This window comes from Vicugna pacos, chromosome 18 (assembly GCF_048564905.1).
Source record: "Vicugna pacos chromosome 18, VicPac4, whole genome shotgun sequence".
Taxonomy (NCBI): domain Eukaryota; kingdom Metazoa; phylum Chordata; class Mammalia; order Artiodactyla; family Camelidae; genus Vicugna; species Vicugna pacos.
Genome location: NC_133004.1, coordinates 14,816,447 through 14,835,920, shown reverse-complemented (window position 1 = coordinate 14,835,920; position 19,474 = coordinate 14,816,447). Strand labels below are relative to the sequence as shown.

The 19,474-nt window shown below is 42.0% G+C and overlaps 1 protein-coding gene across 5 annotated transcripts in view; it reads right to left on the bottom strand.

Annotated features, from left to right (window-relative positions):
* Positions 1–19,474, bottom strand: part of GRIN2A (glutamate ionotropic receptor NMDA type subunit 2A) — a 420,782-nt gene that overhangs the window by 92,279 nt on the left and 309,029 nt on the right. The window lies entirely within an intron of this gene.

The following is a 19,474-nucleotide window of genomic DNA, read 5'->3' as shown; positions in this document are numbered from 1 at the left end:
GTTCAGCTCACATAGTCTGAGAGTGATAGAGTCAAGATCTGAACCAGGACTCATTTTTAAATCAGTGAAAAAATGCAATGAGAAGTTTTTGCTGGGGGAAAAAAAAGAAACACTTCACGGTGTGGAAACCTGACAAACACTACATCAGCCGGATGACCAAGGCCAGCGTCAACAAGGATAAGTCATTCTGACAGTAGGTCCCCTTGACAGGATGAGAGGACAGTGGGGTTTTGCCCATGTGGTCTTCTTCCCAAACACATAGCCTCAGTCTGATCATAAGAAAAATATCAGAAAAATCCTGATTTAGGTAGGTCCTAGCAAATATCTGCCCAGTACTTCTCAAAACTGTCAGTCATCAGCATGCAAAGGAAGTCTGAGAAATTGTCACAGCCGAGAGGAGCCCTATGGAGCCATTGTGACTGAACATAATGTGGTACCATGGGTGAAACACCAGGATGGACCAGGAAAAGGACATTAGAATAAAAACTAAGGGAATCTGAATAAAGCATGGGCATTAGTTAATAGTAATGCATCACCACTGGCTTATTAATCATGACAAACATACCATATTAATGTCAGATGTTAATAATTGCAGAAACTGGACGTGAAGTACATGAGAACTTGCTGTATTATTGTTGTAATTTTTCTATAAGTCTAAAACTATTCTAAAAGAAAAAGGTTATTTAAATTTTCTCTGAATTCCAAAGAAGGATTTTTTAAAAAATAAAAATAACAGATATATTCCAGACATATTCCTAGAGAGACAGAGTGGAAGAGTTTCGAAGAGTGTGAACTCTGGAGCCAGCATCTTGGCTTCAAATCCCAGCTGTGCCACTTGGATAAATTTCATAATGTCTCTTTACTTCAATTTCATCATCTGAAAAATGGGATGAAGATAGTGGTATGGCTCATAGGACTGCTGAGAGGACTAAATTATTTATTATATGTAAAAGCATGTAATAACATAAGAGAGATGCCCAGAACAGGAGAGGGCCATGTGTTGTTACTTTGCTGTTATTTAAATCAATTTTTAAAAATACTTTTAAAGGGAAGTTCATATTATTCATGTTTTAACCCCATTAAAAACATGTCTTGATACTAACTCATTTATTGTGGGCAGTTTTTTCCCCACATCTGTGATTTTAGCCAAAAATTAGGATTTTCTTCCCCTTTTCTCCCAGGATTCTGTAACAGACTTTAGCTATTTTTGCATGTCCCTTATCCATTTCCCTGCCTCCTTTTTTTTTTTCTTGTGGTTATATCAATTTTCCTTTGGAAAGATCCCTGCCTATGATTTAAACAATAAGCACATGTTCTTTATTTGGCAACTCAGTACATGGAGTCCCCCCAAGCCACAGTGATTGGCTCAGAAATGTGCGTGTGACCTAAGCTGAGCCAATGGGAGTTTTCCCTGGGACTTTGGCTGGGACTATTAGGATAGAGTGATCACAGCAGAAGAACCTACCAGAGACTGAATACAGAGTTAAGAAATGGAGAGAAGAGAGCTATAAAGTCATGACTGGCATTGCTTGAGCTCTTATATCAACAATAAAAGTTGACATCCACTGGGCACTTATTATGTATTAGGCCCTATTATAAGCACTATTTTAATTCTTATAAACACCCTATGCACAAGAAAAAGGTATGGGCAGATGATTTTTATCTATCTTGAATTTTTTTGTACTTGAAAATAGTCCCAAATTCACCCAGATAGTCTGTATGGGAGAATTAAAAACAAAAACTTCACCTTCAAAATAAACTGAATTTTGGTGATAAACCTTCAAATGTTTTCAGAAAATAAACTGAAGTTTTGAGGACAAAAAAAAAAATAACTGACTTCTAATGAGAAAAGTGATTTTGTTCAAAGAAATGTAAAAAGGGGAAATTAACTTTGTAATGATTTTTTAAATCTGTTCTTATTAATAAAGTTTAAATGCAGCTCTTTTAGAAAGCTAATTGCTCTTCAGCTCCTAGAAAGTGTTTTGTGAAAGGGCAGTGATTGCTTATTGAAATGTTCAGCCAATATTTTCTCAGAGCAAAGATAATTTCATCTTCAGAAACTGTCCATTGTAAGTTACTATTAACCCCTTCATGTCTGGGTAAATCCAGAGAGATGTCACAGAGGCTGCAAAAGCCTGGAAGAAATGAGGTGAATAGATGTCTGTGGCTCTCCTTTCAAAGAGGTATGAGCGTTTGATGGTATTTGATCTCTTCATAAAATACTTACAAGAGACAATTAAAATCACCTCACAACTGGTCTCCTGGTCTCCCAAGCCATTCCTTAAAATGTAAATCTAAACACTAAAATCATAGATTTACCTCTATTCATTACCTTTCACAACTCTTACTGCCTCTAGACTCAAATCCAGGCTCCCCGTTACATCAATGGACCCTACAATGTAGGTCCAGTCAACCCCAGGACACTCCCTCCTCTCTCTCCATCATTTTTTTGACCTCTTTCATACACCCTGTTCATACTCTCACACTAAAATATATCCATGTACACCTTCAAACACTCATATGCCTACACATACTCACATATGTATGCATGTATATATGTGTATACAGTTGACCTTTGAAAAATGTGGGGTTTAGGGGCACCAGCCCTCTATGCAGTCAAAAATTTGTGTATAATGTATAGATGGTCCTCCATATTCACGGTTCCTTTGTATCCGTGTATTCAACCCACTGTGGATCATGTAGTACCGTAGTATTTACTACTGAAAGAAATCCATGTATGAGTGGATCCACGCAGTTCAAATCCATGTTGTTCAAGGATCAACTATACACACACACACACGTACAACTACACGTACACACATACCTAGCACACACACACGCACACCTCTACACACACACACAGCACTGAGCCACAGCGATGCATACAATTTTCATGTGTCACCACACACACTCTGAATGATACCCACTTCCCTGCCTTTCTCTGCACTATTTATTCTGCCCAGAATTCCTCTTCTCATCAAGTCCACTGAAGGAAATCCTACCCATTCTTTCCAGGTTCAGCTCACATACTGCTTCTCCCGAGCAGCCTATTTCTCCAGCTGGGACGCATCTCTGAACATTCCCCTCTTCCCTCGAGTTCTCTCACTCGTTCATTCATGAGCTCTGTACACCCGTGTCAGTGCTTTACGTGTGCCCGGTACCGCAGGACGCTCTGGGGCTACACTTGTGAACTGTCCAGGCCTGGTCGTGGTCCTCAGACTTTCCAGTCCGGTTGGAGAGGAGGAGCCAAAGCTCAATGGCCGTGAGATAACATGTGATAGCAAAATGAGATTAACTGCCGTGCTGGCATGAGCGCAGGCTGTTACTGAAGCAGAGAGCTTCCCGCTCTGCAAGGAAACCGAAGATGCTTCCTGTGGGAAGTGACCTCCAGCCACGAGCCAGCCCAGCAGAGTTGGTGTGTGGCTGGTTCTGGAGGTCTGACTTTCTCCTGGGGCAACGGAAGAGGGTTGGGGGTGGGGATTCTTGAAGACTTTCAATCAGGATCAGGGGACGAATAAAATCCATCTGACGTGACTTTGTTCACCCTTTAAGGACAGCAACCCCCCAAAACAGTAGAGGCAATGAACAAAAGGATGGACTAGAAAGATACACACAAAATTCATAAGAGCAGTAGCCTTTTGGAGAGAGGGAGCTGATGGGACTAAAGACATAATGATGGGGACTTCAACCTTGCCTTTAATGTTGCATTTTTAATTAAAAATTATATTGAACAACAACAAAAAAAGCCAGTCTGATGTACTGGGCCACTTCTTCACAACGCAGTGCAGAGAAACAGTTTGTGCCGAAAGATTCTGAATGCAGAGTGATGGGTCAGGAGGTAGCTGTATTCACCTGGATGAGCTTGGCAGAGGGCCACATGGGGGAGGCCAGGCTGAACCCATGAGGTCTCAAAGTGGTGGAATCGTTACAACTTAGAGACCGATTGTATGATTGTCTGAGGCTGGGGGGCAAGGGCTCAGTTTGCCCTGAATTATAGTTCTGTTGGATCTCCGGCCTCGCCAGCCTTCCATACCATGTGACCCACGTCGGTTATAGCACAGCGTTTGCCCACAAGCCAGTTCAATAAATATTTGCTGAACTCGATTCAGACTGCAGCACAGCATCCATTTTTACTTAGAATTCAAAGTTAAAAGAGGAAAGTTGCCTGTTTACTCAGATCCTCTCCTCGGAGACGAGACAATAGGGATTGCAAAATTAAAAATCAGAGAGGAAATTTATTAAAACCGACGATGAAAGCAGAGTTCATGCTGCCTGTGCTCTAGCTTGGCTGGCCCTGGTTAACTCACTGGGTGATTTCATAACCACGGGGGAAACAGGCCTTAAAACAAACACTTCACATGTGCAAAACGTCGGAAAACATTTCACTCTGGATAATAAGCAGTGATTTATGCCCAAGCTGGAGAAAATGTGAGTAATTAACTCTTCAGGAAGATGAATTTAAGGAGGAAAACAAAGCAAACAGGAGGCCAATTTCTCTCCACCTGAAATATAAAGTCCTCCAAAGGACGTAAGATAAATGTCCGTGAAGGAAATTTAAAATGACTTAATGTCCATATTTAGCATAACCAGCATCACTGATCAGCATCACTTCCATGCCTCTGCACGCAAATCTAACACACAAGCAAGCTGACAGCAGGCTTACACACGAGTAATTTTGTGTCTTGGGTTGCTGCTCGAAACCAAAACCAGATCTGAATTTGATTGATCGGGAAACTACAATAAAGATGTCTGAGCCGTGACCGTGACTTGGTATTAAGTTGAAATGTGCTCTATCTAAAGTAGTTCACAGTTGAGTCTGGTGATTTTTTTTTTTTTTTTGTAAACCAAGATCCAATCTCAAATTCGTTCAGGACAGCTAGAGTCTGCTGACACCAGATGTCACATGGGACCCCAGCTTTCCCCTGAATGGTGTATTCAAACAAGCCTCTACAGTGAAACTGCTGAAAAGCAGGTGTGGACCAAACCTCCTTTGTCTTCAGTGCCATGGGGCTTCAGCTGGCCACTGGCAGAGTGAAATTAAGAATTGCTTTTCAGGGGTTGAGGTAAAGCACCTGCTTCCTTTGACTATACTGTCTTCAATGGAACTATTGAAAGTAGTGAGATTATGAAACTTTAGCAAGAATAAGAACCTCTCCTTTGGGGCTAATTAAGAATGCAATCTCCAAGGGGAAAGAGGAGGATTAGGAGTATGGGATTAACAGATACATACCATTATATATAAAACAGATCAACAACAAGGATTTACTGCATAGCACAGAGAACTATATTCAGTATCTTATATAACCTATAATGGAAAAGCGTCTGAAACATATGTGCATGTGTATAACTGAATCACTTAGCTGTACACTTGAAACTAACACAATATTGTAAATCAACTATACTTTAGTTAAAATAATAAATAAGTAGATAAATGAAAGAATACAGACTCCTAGGTCCCTGGAGTGTCTGCATCAGTAGGTGTGGAACTTGACTTATCAACCAGGAGCCCAGGTCATTCTGTTCCAGGTGGTCTAAGGACCACATCTGAGATGCACCTATGGATTAAATACAGCATAAGGAAAAGATGGAAATCTTTCTTCTTGGGTTTCTTATGTAACCAGTGGCAATTGCCAGCAGATCTAAATGAGTTTAATCAGCTATTAGAGCCTTAATTAAATTCCTCTCAGTTGAAATTTCAGAATTGCTTAATTGTTACATAGCTCACACTGCAGCAGTTGTTTTTTTTTTTCTCCTATAATAACTGTTCTCAGGAAAATCTACTATCTTTATGGATAACAGTGTCAGCTGTCTTAGAACCCAGCACTGATCTGGTAATTCATGGAGATGTGTTTTGATCACCGTTATTTCCAAGAACAGCCTGCGTCTTTGCTTCCATTCTCCTCCTGAGGTTCAACCAACGTGAGAAGAGCTCGATGCTTGTTCAACCTCAGATTTAAAAACGAAAATCTCTGGAACAATGAGCCTCCGTTTTCCTCAGAAGCTCATTTATGATCTCCGGTCCTCCAGAGTTCCTCTGTTCCCAGGTCCCTGGGGATGGAAGAGATCGTCTACTTCTTTGGATTTACTTTTAATTCTTTATGTGCGCTTAAAAAGTGACCCATCCTGGTCATTAGCTAAACAGTTAACAGTGTTTTCTTTCCCTGCGTTGGCTCCGCATTGGAATGATTTAACATTAGACACTTGAAAAATCAGCAGAAAAATAAAAAGGAGCCCTCTCGCAATTACTAATCAATGTTTTGATCCTGCTCCTGGGAGCCCTTCATTGTGTAAGTTCTGGATCATCCAGTCCTCCGCAGGCTGCAGTCATGATTGTTAAATAATTAATAAGTCCACTAACTGGCATTTCTGGAGGCTCTGGGATCACCCCAATATGCATTTTTCTCATTTCACCCTCACAACTCTATAATGAAAAAGCCATCATTACATTCATTTTACAGGTCAAACTGGGATCTCAGGCGACTTGCCCAAGATGAAAAAAGCAAGTGAGAACATCTGGAGGTTGAACTCAGGCCATCTGACTCGAGAGCCCGGGGCCATCGCCACTGCTAGGTATTCCCAAGTTTGCCATCAGATTTGGTCTGGGAGATACTCAGGAAACAAGGGCAAAGGGAGAACATTCCAGGAATCAACTGGGAAGACCCCACTGCAGAGAGCGGTGCCCTGGGAGCTGGGACACCTGAGCTCAGGCTCTCCACGTGCACGGCCTGTCCCCTCTGGAGAGGGGCAAGGTTTTCTTTCCCTGTGAAGCACAGGAAGCGAGGCGAGAACAGCAGGGCTGGCTGTCTCACGATTTCTTTCACTTACGCCTGTTTTCTTTCCTCAGTGTACCTGTGACTTGATTCTTCTAAGGACCTTGAATTTCACCACGGAACATGCCTCTGACAGCAGGGCTGCAGTGAGTGAGCCCGTGCAGGCTTCAGGTTGCTAACACCGACATCCAAAATGCGATTAGAATAATAAATCAGGGGGAAAAAAATCAACCGCTCATATGTGAACTGTGCGACAATTATGTAACTTGGGGATTTCAACCAAGAGGAATGTAATTAGGGCTCTAACAGCTGATTAGACTTTTTCTTCGCCTCTGTGGTAATCTCCATCTGCTACGTAAGGGACCTTAGGAGGGAGGATTCCATCTTGCCTTTGTATCACGTTGTACTTGAAATGCTGATGGCCAAGATGACACGGCTCTGTTTACATTGCTGTGTGTTATTATCAAAACTCGGACTTAAAACTTAGTTGAACTCCTGGAGAAGAAAACCAGAATGCCTGTAGGTCTGTAAAAACAATTTAGGAAGAGATGTGAAGGAAAATGGGACAATCACAGAAACCTGAGTCGGGGAGGCTAAGCGTCTGATATTGGACGAGAACTTGACCTAATGTCAGTCCTCTACTATAACAGCAGAGATAACCACAGTTACTCTTTTTTAACGCCTTTGCAGAGACAATTTAAAATATGGGAAAGGTTTTCCTTTTGACCTTCTAATGTACTTTTTCCTGGGTAAATTTCAAAGATCAGTGTAGTTTCCACTTGTAAGACAAATGAAATGCCATCTGCAATCCAGCAGAGTAAACAGCTCTTTTTTGAATATTTACTTGAAGGATATTCAGCAGCTCTTTGTTTCCTTGGCAGAGTTGCCAGTAAGAGACAGGAGCGAGTCAAGAGAGGCATCTTCCTATTCTGGGCTGATAGCTGAGAGGGCCCTTCATTTGTTGGGATTATCAAATCATTCTTACCAGCCTAAAAATTCGGATAAAGCTGGGTATGAATACAGATAGGACTCCTCCTCTTACTCTTGGACAACTTTTTTTTTTCCATGAAAACCTTGCAAAGTGGCAAAAATTGGGGGCTGAGTGTGTAACAGTTTATAAAAGGAGATAAGTTCCAGGTAATTAAATTGCAAGCTAAGGAAGCAGGAGACTTCAATGCATCAAACCTGACTTAAGGGATGGAACAGGCCAAAGGCTCACGGATTTCCTCACTCAGCATTATGTAAAAAAGCCAATTCCATTTGGATCTCAGCCTGAACATTCAAAGTTAACCTCATTGACAGTGCCTGCAGAGTTTTAAAATAAGGTTATAAGACCTTGGGGTATCGATCAGTTGCAAAAGCATTTCATCCCCTTGCCCGTGAAAAGTTACCGGGTTGTGAAAGTTGAAGGGTTGGGAACACTTGGTGTCAAGTCTCTGATGGGCATTCGTGCTCTCGTATCTGGGGCAAAATAATAAATCTAAGTCTCTGAGATGGACGTTCTCCTCCCTCTACATGAAAGGGCGAGCCGGGGGTTGGCGCCTGAGGCCCTGCTGGTTGTCACACGGATGCTCCGGAAAGCCCTTGCGCACGGGAGAAACCCACCCCCGTGATGAAATGCACACAGATCAGAATTTCAGTTCCCCTTAAAGAAGATGGCATTTTGACAACCGTTTCTCTTTGCTCAGCTCTGGCCCCAAACTACTTTGCTCCAGGCTGGTCTGAGCCCTGAAGTATTCCAGCGAGAGGATCCTTTGAAATACTAAAGCCGGCAGATGATTTAATGGTGAGGAAACAGTGATGAGCCTAACCACAGCTTTGCCCACTGTTAAAAACATGATCATTAGAAGGCGGAGGGGGAGAAGAGGGTTCCCTTGGGATGGGCCAGACAGGACTTGCTATTTCAGAATACGGAGCTTAAGCAGTCCGCCCACTGGCAATCCAGTTTCATCCAGACCAGCTATCCTCCTCCTGGATGTTAATCAGTGACGCCAGAGCCCCACAGAGTTCCCCGGATGAAATGAGAATCTTGGGGACCATCCAGGGAGCTACTGGCATTTCTTGTTGAACTTTACTGGCAAACTCATAGTTTAGAAGAACGCTAGACTTGGAGTCAGAAGACCCAAATTCAAGATCAGTGATGATGCCTGTGAGCTGTGCCCCTTGAGTTAAATCAAAACTTTTCAGACTCACACAAATTACAGCCAAAGGTGGAATCCCAAGATTCCTGGTTATTCTGTTAAGAACCAAGGAGCAAAGCTATTTGTCTAGGCGTTCGGTCAGGTAAGGTTGGATTACATTGATTCATTGGTTAATTCATTCACCAATTGTTTATTGAGTGCTTGCTAGGTGCCAGACACTGTGCTAGCACTGGTGACATAGCAGTTAAGTAGATTCTAACCTGGGGGTCAGCAGACCTCAGCCCAAGGGACAATGATTTTCACAAAAGCCACGAGCTAAGGATGTAAATGGTTGAAAACAATAGAAAGAACAGTATTTTGTGACATGTGAAAACGACACGAGATTTGAATTTCCACGTCCATAGATAAAGTTTGATTGGCACACGGCCATGCTCATTTCCTTATGTGTTGTTTATAGTTGCTTTTGCACTGAAACAGCAGAATCTGAGTACCTGCCATACAGACAGGATGGCCTGCCAAGCCTAAAATATTTACTAGCTGTCCTTTGCATAAAATGTTTACAAGCTCTGATCTAAATCTCTGTCTGTAAGAGACCCGCCTACTAAGAGGGAAAACATAATACAATGCTCTCAGAATTAGTTACAGAACAAAACAGAAAATGACAAGTGCCAGAAAAGGAAAGGTGAAATGAAACGCAGGGGAACATCAGAAATGGAAGAACAGAGCTGGTGAGACAGAGGCAATTGAGATGAGTCATAGAGCAGGCAAAGGAGCTGGAAAAATCAGTCTGGAGAGAGGAGACTTCTAGGTTGAATGAATAGTTCAACAAACGCATAGCAGTTGTGCTTAAGGGACCTGGTGGACTAGGGAGTTGCCTAAATTGGGTGAAACACATGAGGTACAAAGGGGATGAGAGAATGATGAGTGAAGGGATACGCTGGGACAAGATTATAGAAGCCCCTGGGTGTTGGGCTGAAATCACACTGCAATTTGGTTGCATTTGAGTTCAAACTGGCAATTGGCCTTGGGATCCCTTACTGACTTACTCAGTGCCGGGGGATCACCTTCCACATCTTTTGGAGTTGTCCTATTTTTAAATAATTGTATCATTTCCTTCACAAATACATTCATATTTGTCAAACTATCTGTATAAAATTAGAGGTCAGTTTTTTTACCTTCTCTCCATCGGCCACCTCCAGTCCACTTTAGCCACTCATTCCCATGAGGGGAAATTCACTTAGAACTGCTTGATTTCAGTGATCCTCAATTTAGATAAATCCACAGTACTCTCACTCCGCTATTCTTGTATCTCTTCTCCAACATCGTTTTGGCCATGGTCCCTGGGACCCTCTCTCTTCTCCCAATTGATCTATTCACTCATACCTTCACTTTCTTCCCATTCCAACCCATACCTCTTCCTCTATCACAACAATAGATGCTTTCCCACATCCATAATGATTCTGCCCCTCCTCTGTCTTCCTGTCACACCTGCCTGGCACCACCTCCCCGCAACTCAGTCAACCCAACTGCTTCCTCACCTGTAAACCACCAAGCATAGGTGGAGAACACCACATAACCGCACAGACTGGTATCCTTTTGAACGTAAGGACTCCCTCTCTGATCAGAAATTCTTTTCTCTTTTCCTGATTGGCTATCTTCCGTTCCCTAGGAACTATTTCAAACTTTCACACCTGCCCATGAGAGACCACACCCCTGCCAGCTCCATCCTCACTCCCAGCTGAGGAACCTGCTTCTGATTCCACAGTCTACGGACAACCAACATACCCCACAAACTTACCTGCCTGTGCACACGTGTCTTCCTTCTCCCTCTTGTCACTGATGAAAGAGGCCTCTCTCCTACCAATCCCATCATCCACACTCTGAACACAGTCTTCTTCTGCACCAGCCTCCCCTCTAAGACTGGCCCCACCAAGGTCGCCAGTGGCCTTCTCATCACTAAAGACAACAGGTGCCTCCATTGGACATCGAAAGCCACTCCCATCTTCCTTGAGTCTCCCTGCCCTGGACTGTCATGATTCTACCCTTTCCAGATGATTTCCCACCCCTTTGACTTCTCCAGCTCTGCCAAAATGCAAGCTCCTCTTTTTCTGCACGCATTCGACATGCGCTGCCCCTCCCGCATGCCCTCAGACCTCCTCGCTCAGGCACCCCTACTCTACACTCTTCCGTTATCATCTCTATGTTGACTGTTCTCAGAGATGGCTGTCTTTCACTAGTTCCTCTCTACTGCCTCCAGCAAAACTCAAACTCAATAGGCTCAGAGTATAACTCATCATCTCACCTTCAATTGTTTAAAAAAATGCACAATTTCTCTCCCATGTGCCAAATATGAATTCTTGAAATCTCAACCCTGGAAATAGTCCTTAATTCATTCAGCCCCCTCCGCACCCCATATATATTAAATCAATCACCAAGCCTTGATAGTTCTATTTGAATATTTTTTCCTTGTCCACTTCTTTCCTAACTCAAGACCACCACTAAATCTTGTCTTCTCCTCTCCCTGGTTTCTGCAACAGCCTCCAGACTGGCCTCCCTGCCCCAGTGTTCCTCCCAGCCTCTCCTCCAAGCTGCAGCCCCAGTCATCATTCTGTCTCTGCATATGTGATCATTCCACTCTCCCTCTTCATGTCTTTGGGTGGTTTCTCACTACACTTGGAATCGAGTGAACATGACTGACCATGGCCTAAATGACCTAGCTGATCCCCAGGCATCTCTAGCTCTCTGCATTCATGCCAACCCCAATTTCTGACAACCAAATCCCAGTTCCACCCCTGCCCCCACCCTACATCGATGAGTGAATCCCACAAAGCTAATCATAGCCTTCTGAGGACATCGAAGTGGCACATATCCACACACCCTCCTCACCCTGCACAGGACACTCTTTCCCACTCTCCGCCTGGCACACTCCCACTTGCCCTTCAGATCTCAACTTAGAGAACAAGTCCCCAGGGAAGCAGTCCTTGACCCCCTAAAACTGGCCCCTCTTTGCTTGTCTCATCCAGTATTAAAAGTACGCATATACTCACCTGTCTGCCCTAGCGGTCTCATTCAGGGCGGGGACCGTGTTCTGTTTGCCTTAGTATCCCTTACACCCAGCCCAGTGCCTCTTACAGAATAAATACATACATGTCTATAAAGTAAACAACTGCATAAATAAATATACCAACATGACCACCATAGCAATGATCTTCCTGTAATCACTTAATCAACCTTATTTGGCCTCTTCTGGTAATATGTATTGAAAATAATGTGGATTTCAGAGTCAGCAAAACTTGAGCCTGAATACCAGCTCTTATACTTACTAGCTGTGTGACCTTGGCTAGGATTACTTCCTGGACCTCAGTTTCCTCTTCTGCAAAATGTGTGCAATAGGAGTGATTATATCATATGAATGTTGACATAATTAAATAAAACCATGCCTACAAAGCACTTATTACTCTGTCTCGTGGTTGCCATTGCTCAACCAATATTAGGTATTTTTTATTATATACAAGGCTCTTGTGAGGATGACATTAATTCATATGTGGAACTCCCAGCCTGGCCCATACTAAGTATTCAGTCAAGGTTAGTTTCATCCCACCTACAATGTGCATGTCCTCCTGAGGTTGAAGTTAACCCTTGAATGTAGGGCACTGACTGTAACTCCAGAATAGGAGAGAGCAGGAGCATTGATTTTATCAAAACTCCAAGCCCAGGTCTTATCTACCAAGATGACACTCAGAAAACGCATTTGCTAAAAATCCCCCAAAGGGAGACAGACACGTTCTCCACTTACTCTATTTTAGATGGAACTGATATTGCATATTAATATAATTCTGTGCACAGAGAAGGTCCTGCCAAGAGCAGCCTGGTGTTATTTTAGTTCTATCAATAAATCCAAAGGCCTGACGATTATTTTAATTCCATTTGCCAGTTTGAGGTTCTGCACAATTAATGCATACAATTCACTTCATAACTATAAATGTAACCCAAGCTATCTTGGATCCTTATGCCCCAAAATGCAGCCTTGTGAATGTATATTTGAGTTCTCAACTGGTTAAGAAGCTTTATTGGGGGAAAAAAAAAAGAAATGGAAAAAGGAAGTTTCAGATAATAGATACACTTAGAATAATCATCCTAAATCATCCAGAATTAGGAGTTTGGGATTAACAGATACACACTAGTATATGTCAAACAGATAAACAACAAGGTCCTACTGTATAGCACAGGGAACTATATTCAGTATCTAGTAATAACCTATAATGGGAAGGAATCATAAAAGGAATTATATATATGTGTATTATATATATATGCATACATACGTATTTATATCAAACTGAATCACTTTGCTGTGCACTTGAAACTAACACAACATTATAAATCAACTACACTTCAATAATAATAATAAAAAATAAATTAAAAAAATCATCCCGGCCAGAGTGCTATATGTCATTATGAGGATAATAATATAAAATCCCCAGAGTTCACACAGCCCTTTGTGGTGTACAAGGTGCTATTTATTATCTCATTTCATTTGCCCTTCATGGCAGAGAGTCACATAAAGGCGGAGGAGATATTATAATTTTTCAGAGCAGTCAACTAATGTTCCCTCAAGTAACCTGGACAAGAAAGGACAGTAAATATGTGAAAGGGTTAGAGACAGTTTTCTTTCTTTCTTTTTTTTTAAGGAGGGGGAGGCAAATTGGTTTACTTTAATTTATTTATTTAATGGAGGCGCTGGGGATCAAACCCAGGACCCCATGCATGTTAAGCACACACTCTATCACTGAGCTCTATCCTCCCCTCACTAGAGACCGTTTTCCGAACTGCTGGCCCAGGACTTGCTAATGGTTTCAGTATTCAACTCCTTGCGTGGGACTCAAAGAAAAAACAAATGGGTAATAACCTCGAGTGTGTGCATCTTTAAACTTGGAGCCCAACTACTCTGAGAAAAGAGAATGCCGGCAGCATGTTTCTAGAAATTTATTCAAAATGCAAAAAAACCCCAAAACAAACAACCCCCTCAAGACCCCTAATAACTGCCATTTAAGAATCCATATTGCCCTTTGCATAACAGTTCCCATTTGCTAAACTCTTTCTATTACATACCAGGCCCTTTCCTGGATGTTTCACACACGTTATTTATAATCCCCCCAAGTTATAAAGTGGCTGGGTGACCATGTTCCAATTAATTCACCTCTCCGGCCTCAATTTTCTCATCTCTAAAATAAAAATAATTATGAAATCTAGCATTTAGGGTGCTGGTGAACATAAATTTTGATAATGTATGTAATGTGTTTGGCTCAGGGCCTACAGTACAGTCAATGCTCAGAAATGGTTAGGCTTTTTGTTTTCATTATTTGGAATTATATCAGAAACACAAACTGCATGCTTTCTCCACTGAAACCACCTGCCTCCCACAGCACTGGGTCATGTCCCCTGCATTTTAGAATTTGATTAAGGAAAATAATAGAACTTAGTGGTAAAAGCATGGGGGTTCAAAATCCAGTCCAGATTCTTGGAAATTAACCTGTTCTCTGTATTCTTTAGTTTTCTTATTTTTAGAATGGAGATATTTATAGAACCAGTCTCATTGGGTTTTGTGTGAATTAAGAGAGATCATATGTCTAAAGCTCTTTTTGACACACAGGAAGCATTTAATAAATGGTGTCATTAATATCCTCATAGAAACACCACGAGGTGGGCATTACCATTGGCTCCATTTTACTAATGGAGACAATGATTATCTGAGAAATATAAAGAATGTCAACTTTGCAGGGTTGACTTGGGTCTCAGAGTTATCAACTACTATAAAGTTGATCAGACATCCCTCTCTCCTGTCTCCACTACTAGCCAGTGCCATGCTCAATGCAGCAGGAACCAGGGCTTCAGTCCATTTCTGCTGACCATGGTGCTGACCTCACTTTGCCTGCTTGGACCACTTCCCTATCTTTTGACATTGATTTGGGATTTGGGCTCTAAGTCAGACACATCTCTGTCACTGTCCTGCTGATTTATAGTACAACTGGATGGGTGTCCCACATTTCTGAATCCTTGTCTACTTTCAACGAGATAGCAATTTCTGAATGCAAAGGCTAAGGTGTCCTTTTGGCAATGAAACTCAAATCCTGTGTTGATTCAAGGTACCATTCAAATGCTATCTGTGGAAAGGGATGTGTACAGTCCCTGCTGAGGAACCTTGATCAAATCTCTCACCCTGTCTGAATCTCAGCTCCTCATCTGTTAAAAGGAGGTAAAGTTTCCTGCTTTCCCTCCAGGAAAGGTGGTTGTGAGGATCTGATAACCAAATCTGATTCTTGCCCTCCTTTTTACCTTGTATCTGCCTGTCCTGCTTTCTTCAAACACACTTTAACTGTGGGGGAAAAATATGCCATCAACTCTATTGCTGGTGCACATAGAGGCCAGTGTGGTGGGAAATGATATAATGAATCAGGATTCTTCCAACTCAGATTGCCTGTTTCATCTTTAAAGTTAAGCACAACATAACCAAGAGGACATTGGTTTCTCTAAGTCATTTTACAACTCCCTTCAAGAGGATGAGTTTATTCTCTTGTCTTTTCCCAACATCAGGTTTTTCCCCTCATATACATTTCCAATGGAGTCTTTATTTGCACACAGAGAGAAATCAAGATGGTTCCATCCCCACCTCCTTCCTTCTCAAACAGGTCCATTCAGTCTTTCTAATTTGCAGGATTGTAATTCAAACGGAAGGAAAATAGACTCTGGGAACTCTAAAGGTGTGACTGCAATGAGTTTTAAAACACATTTTCAAAAGACAACAGCTACAGATAATGAACATATGGTGGAGTAATAAGGAATGAATGTGCAGCATACTGCAGGAGTGGGGGGTGATTTACATCTTTAGGTTTGCAGAGGAATGCTGGCTGGTTTTGCACAAAGATGCAAGAGACTGATTATGTGGCAGATTTGCATGCAGCTCGGTGGAGTGTTCTGGGCTAAGATCAGTGGGAAATCTTGTGCCTGTAACGACCCATCTTGCAAACACTGAGAGCATGTCCACCATGCAGGGATAGGGGTTCCCAAGGTAGATTTGCATAATTAAAGCAATGACAAACTTCACCGTCGATATACAAAGAACTCCCATCTCTAACATATGGTATCATGAAAAGAAAATGGACTTTATCATCTGACAGACCTGCGCTGGAATCTAGAAGTTGCCACATACTTGCTCCGTAACCTTGGGCAAGTCGTCAGTCCTCTCAGAACCTCACTTTCTTTATATGCCAACTGGAGGAGGGATGACAGTACTCATGTTGAATATCTATTAAAAAGAGGGTCCAAGTAATGAATAGAAAGCCCCTAAGCTATAATCAGGACATAGAAATTATTATTTTTTACTATTAATTATTTTATAAAATGTGGGGAAATATCTCAATATGTCAGCTAGCTAATTTACTTGTCTTTAGAGTCTAGAAAGCACAGTAAGTCTTCCACCGTTTAGAGATCAGCACTGGGAATATTCAGTCTTTATCTCTCTGCCTCCCTCTCTGGCCCAACCCAAGCTCCAAAGCCAAGAAAAACAGAGTAGTGGGAAGTACGGCTTCTGTTGCCAATAGCACAGATGAGAAAACCAAACTGCAGCTACAGAAGGCAGCCTGACACAGCCACTTGTAGCCAGAAGCAGATTGCTGGGGGTAGTACACTTCCCTCTTTCTTACAGACAAATGTCATTCTTGTCTGCACCATCAACACGCAAACGGGAAATAACAAAAATGACAGACACGATGCTAAGAAAGTAGAGAGCAGCTCCAGACGACAAACCACGGAGGCTGGTAGTTGTGGATGGGTGGCAAACAATCTAGCTGCTGCTAGCTAACCAGATGAATTGTGAAATGAAGAAAAACAACAAGGGTCCTCAAATGTTCATGACTCAGTTGATACAATGGGTCAAATGACCCTTGCCCTCTGAATAACTCTTCTTCCTCCTTTAGGACTCAGGACGTATGTCAGCTCTTTCAAGGAAGACTTTTCTCATCCCTTTCCTAACACCCAGGCTAGGTAGGTGTCCTGCAGTGTCCTGGGCTTACCTCTACTATTAGCACTCACCTGTGTTGCAATTGGAAGTTCATTTCTCTGTCTCTCCCACTAGACTGTGAGCTTCCTGAGGGGAGGGACATTGCACTATTCATCTCAGCTTCACCCACACCCACCACAGGACTGGCACAAAGTAGGTAATCAGTGAATACACAGCAAACAGCTCAGCAGTGGGCTGGTGGGTGGGTTTGAGAGTGGCTGACCAGATGGATGGATGAAAGGTGGTTAGGTGGGTTAATGGGTGGATGGACTGACAGATGGTTTATTAGATGACTGCTCATTGGATGACTGGCTGGGTGGATAGATAAATAGACAAGATAGTTCAATCACATAAGACATTCATTGTTAACAGTTAACATATCCTAAAGAGTAAGATTTGAGTCCACTTAAAGGGTTAGGTATTGTCATTCCTCCCTTCTACTCAACTTCCAAGGCAGATAATATCCATAAGAATCTCTAGGTCCTTTAAGAAAATTTCCATCATTTATCCTAGAAACTCTGCAAAGTGGTAGAATGGCAAGACTGGGAGACTCACAAGACTTAAATTTGAATATTTTCTCAGCTATTGAAAAAAATGTCACCGAATCTTTCCAGGTCTTCCCTACTCAACAATCAGAGAATACCAACTGCTTCACAGGGTTACCATGTACCTAAAGTGAAATAATAAGTATAAAAGCCAGCACTGGAAGGCTTGGCTTATAGTAAGTGCTCAACAAATGCTTACTATTTATTTGCATTATATTCAGAGGGTGGCTACAGTCAATCCCCTTAATCTACTCATTTTTTGAACTTACTTTAGAAATATTATATCTTTTTCCCAAATGAAAGCTCACTTGGAGCACAAATATAGCAATCAGATAAAGCTTTACCATTTCTGGTTAAAACTGGATCCTGTCCCTCCTTCCCTCCCTCCATCACAGGAGCTCAGGGCTTTGCATTCATCTACAACACAGATGAGCTGGTGATCCAGCCAGAAAATAAAAATGGTTTTCATCTAGTCTGTTCAGGAGTTTCTAGAAATACTTCTGACTGAGAAGCTCTTTGAATAATTTACTCATCTGAGATCATTTCAATAATCTATTCACTCATTTTCATAATTGATGGCAAAGGCAAACTATCAAGGGTATGGCTTTTATCTTACATTTATTCCATCTGTCAGCTTAATCATGCCCCATCACCCTCGGAGAGCTTCCTTATCCAGTTGGGCTGGTGAGTTGGGTAGAGATGGACACTCCAGGTGACACAGTGGTTGACTCTGGCTCTACTGTAATCCCACTTCAGTTCAAATTATGCCTTCACCACAGAACGACCTTGGGCAAGGCATTCATCCCAAGCAGCTTTCCATTTATCCCCTAGAGCATGGAGCTCTAATTATAAATGGAGCCGGCATTTGCTGGTCATCTGCAATGAGCCAGCCAGTGTTCTAAGCACTTGACATATAATTTTGTTTGATTTTTCCCAACAACCCTATGAGGTAAGTACTATTATCATCTCCCTTTTTGGTATGGGAAAATGCAGAGAATATTGTGATATTTAAGGGAGATAATGCACTAAAAACACTGCATGGTGTCTGGCATGTAACAGGAGCTCAAATAATGGCAGCTGCTGCCACCATGTTCCCCACATCAATCAACAACACCATCATCATCATCACCATCAATCATCTTTATCATCAGCATCCCCAACAGTGTATGTTCCCATAGAGGTATCTTTTCTAGGTACTCCTTTCTTTTTAATTTCAGAAATCTAGGAAAGTATTAACAGGCTTTTTTTTTTGACATTCATAGTTTGTTCATGATTTAACAGTACTGCGTCTTGGATCTTATAGTTATATTAGCAGATTATTGCCTTGTAGAAAAGCATGGTTTAATTGCTGTTCTTTTTTTGGAGTTGGGCTGATATTGAAAGAAAGAAAGAGAGAGAGAGAGGGAGGGAGAGAGGGAGGGGGAAAGGGGGGAAGAGAGAGAGAGAAAGAAAGAAAGAAAGAAAGGAAGGAAGGAAGGAAGGAAGGAAGGAAGGAAGGACGAAAAAGGAAGGAAGGAAAGAAGGAAGGAGGGAGGGAGGGAAAGAAGGAGGGAGGGAAAGAAGAGAAGGAAGGAAAGAAGGGAAATAAGGGAAGAAGAGAACCATGCAAGACAGGGAGACACACACACACACACACACACTGAGATGGCATCATTCATTTCATTTGATGTGTTAATTTGTTAGAGACCTACTGTATTTTCCCCACTGTGACCTAACATATTGTACTGTGTGGGTATTTAAAATAGTCACTATGCATGACTCTTAGGGAAGTCAGAGGATAATTTTAAATCTTTTTAATGGCTTAACTTTCCCTCTCTGTGGCTCACATCATTTGATCATTACATAAGAAAACAAATTAAATTTCGTACTGCTTCTGCTAAGGTAGTGATATTAACAAACCTGTTTTACAAAAGGGCATTCGACCTCAGCTGTGGATTTTAGAGAATAAAGGAAAGAGAGAGA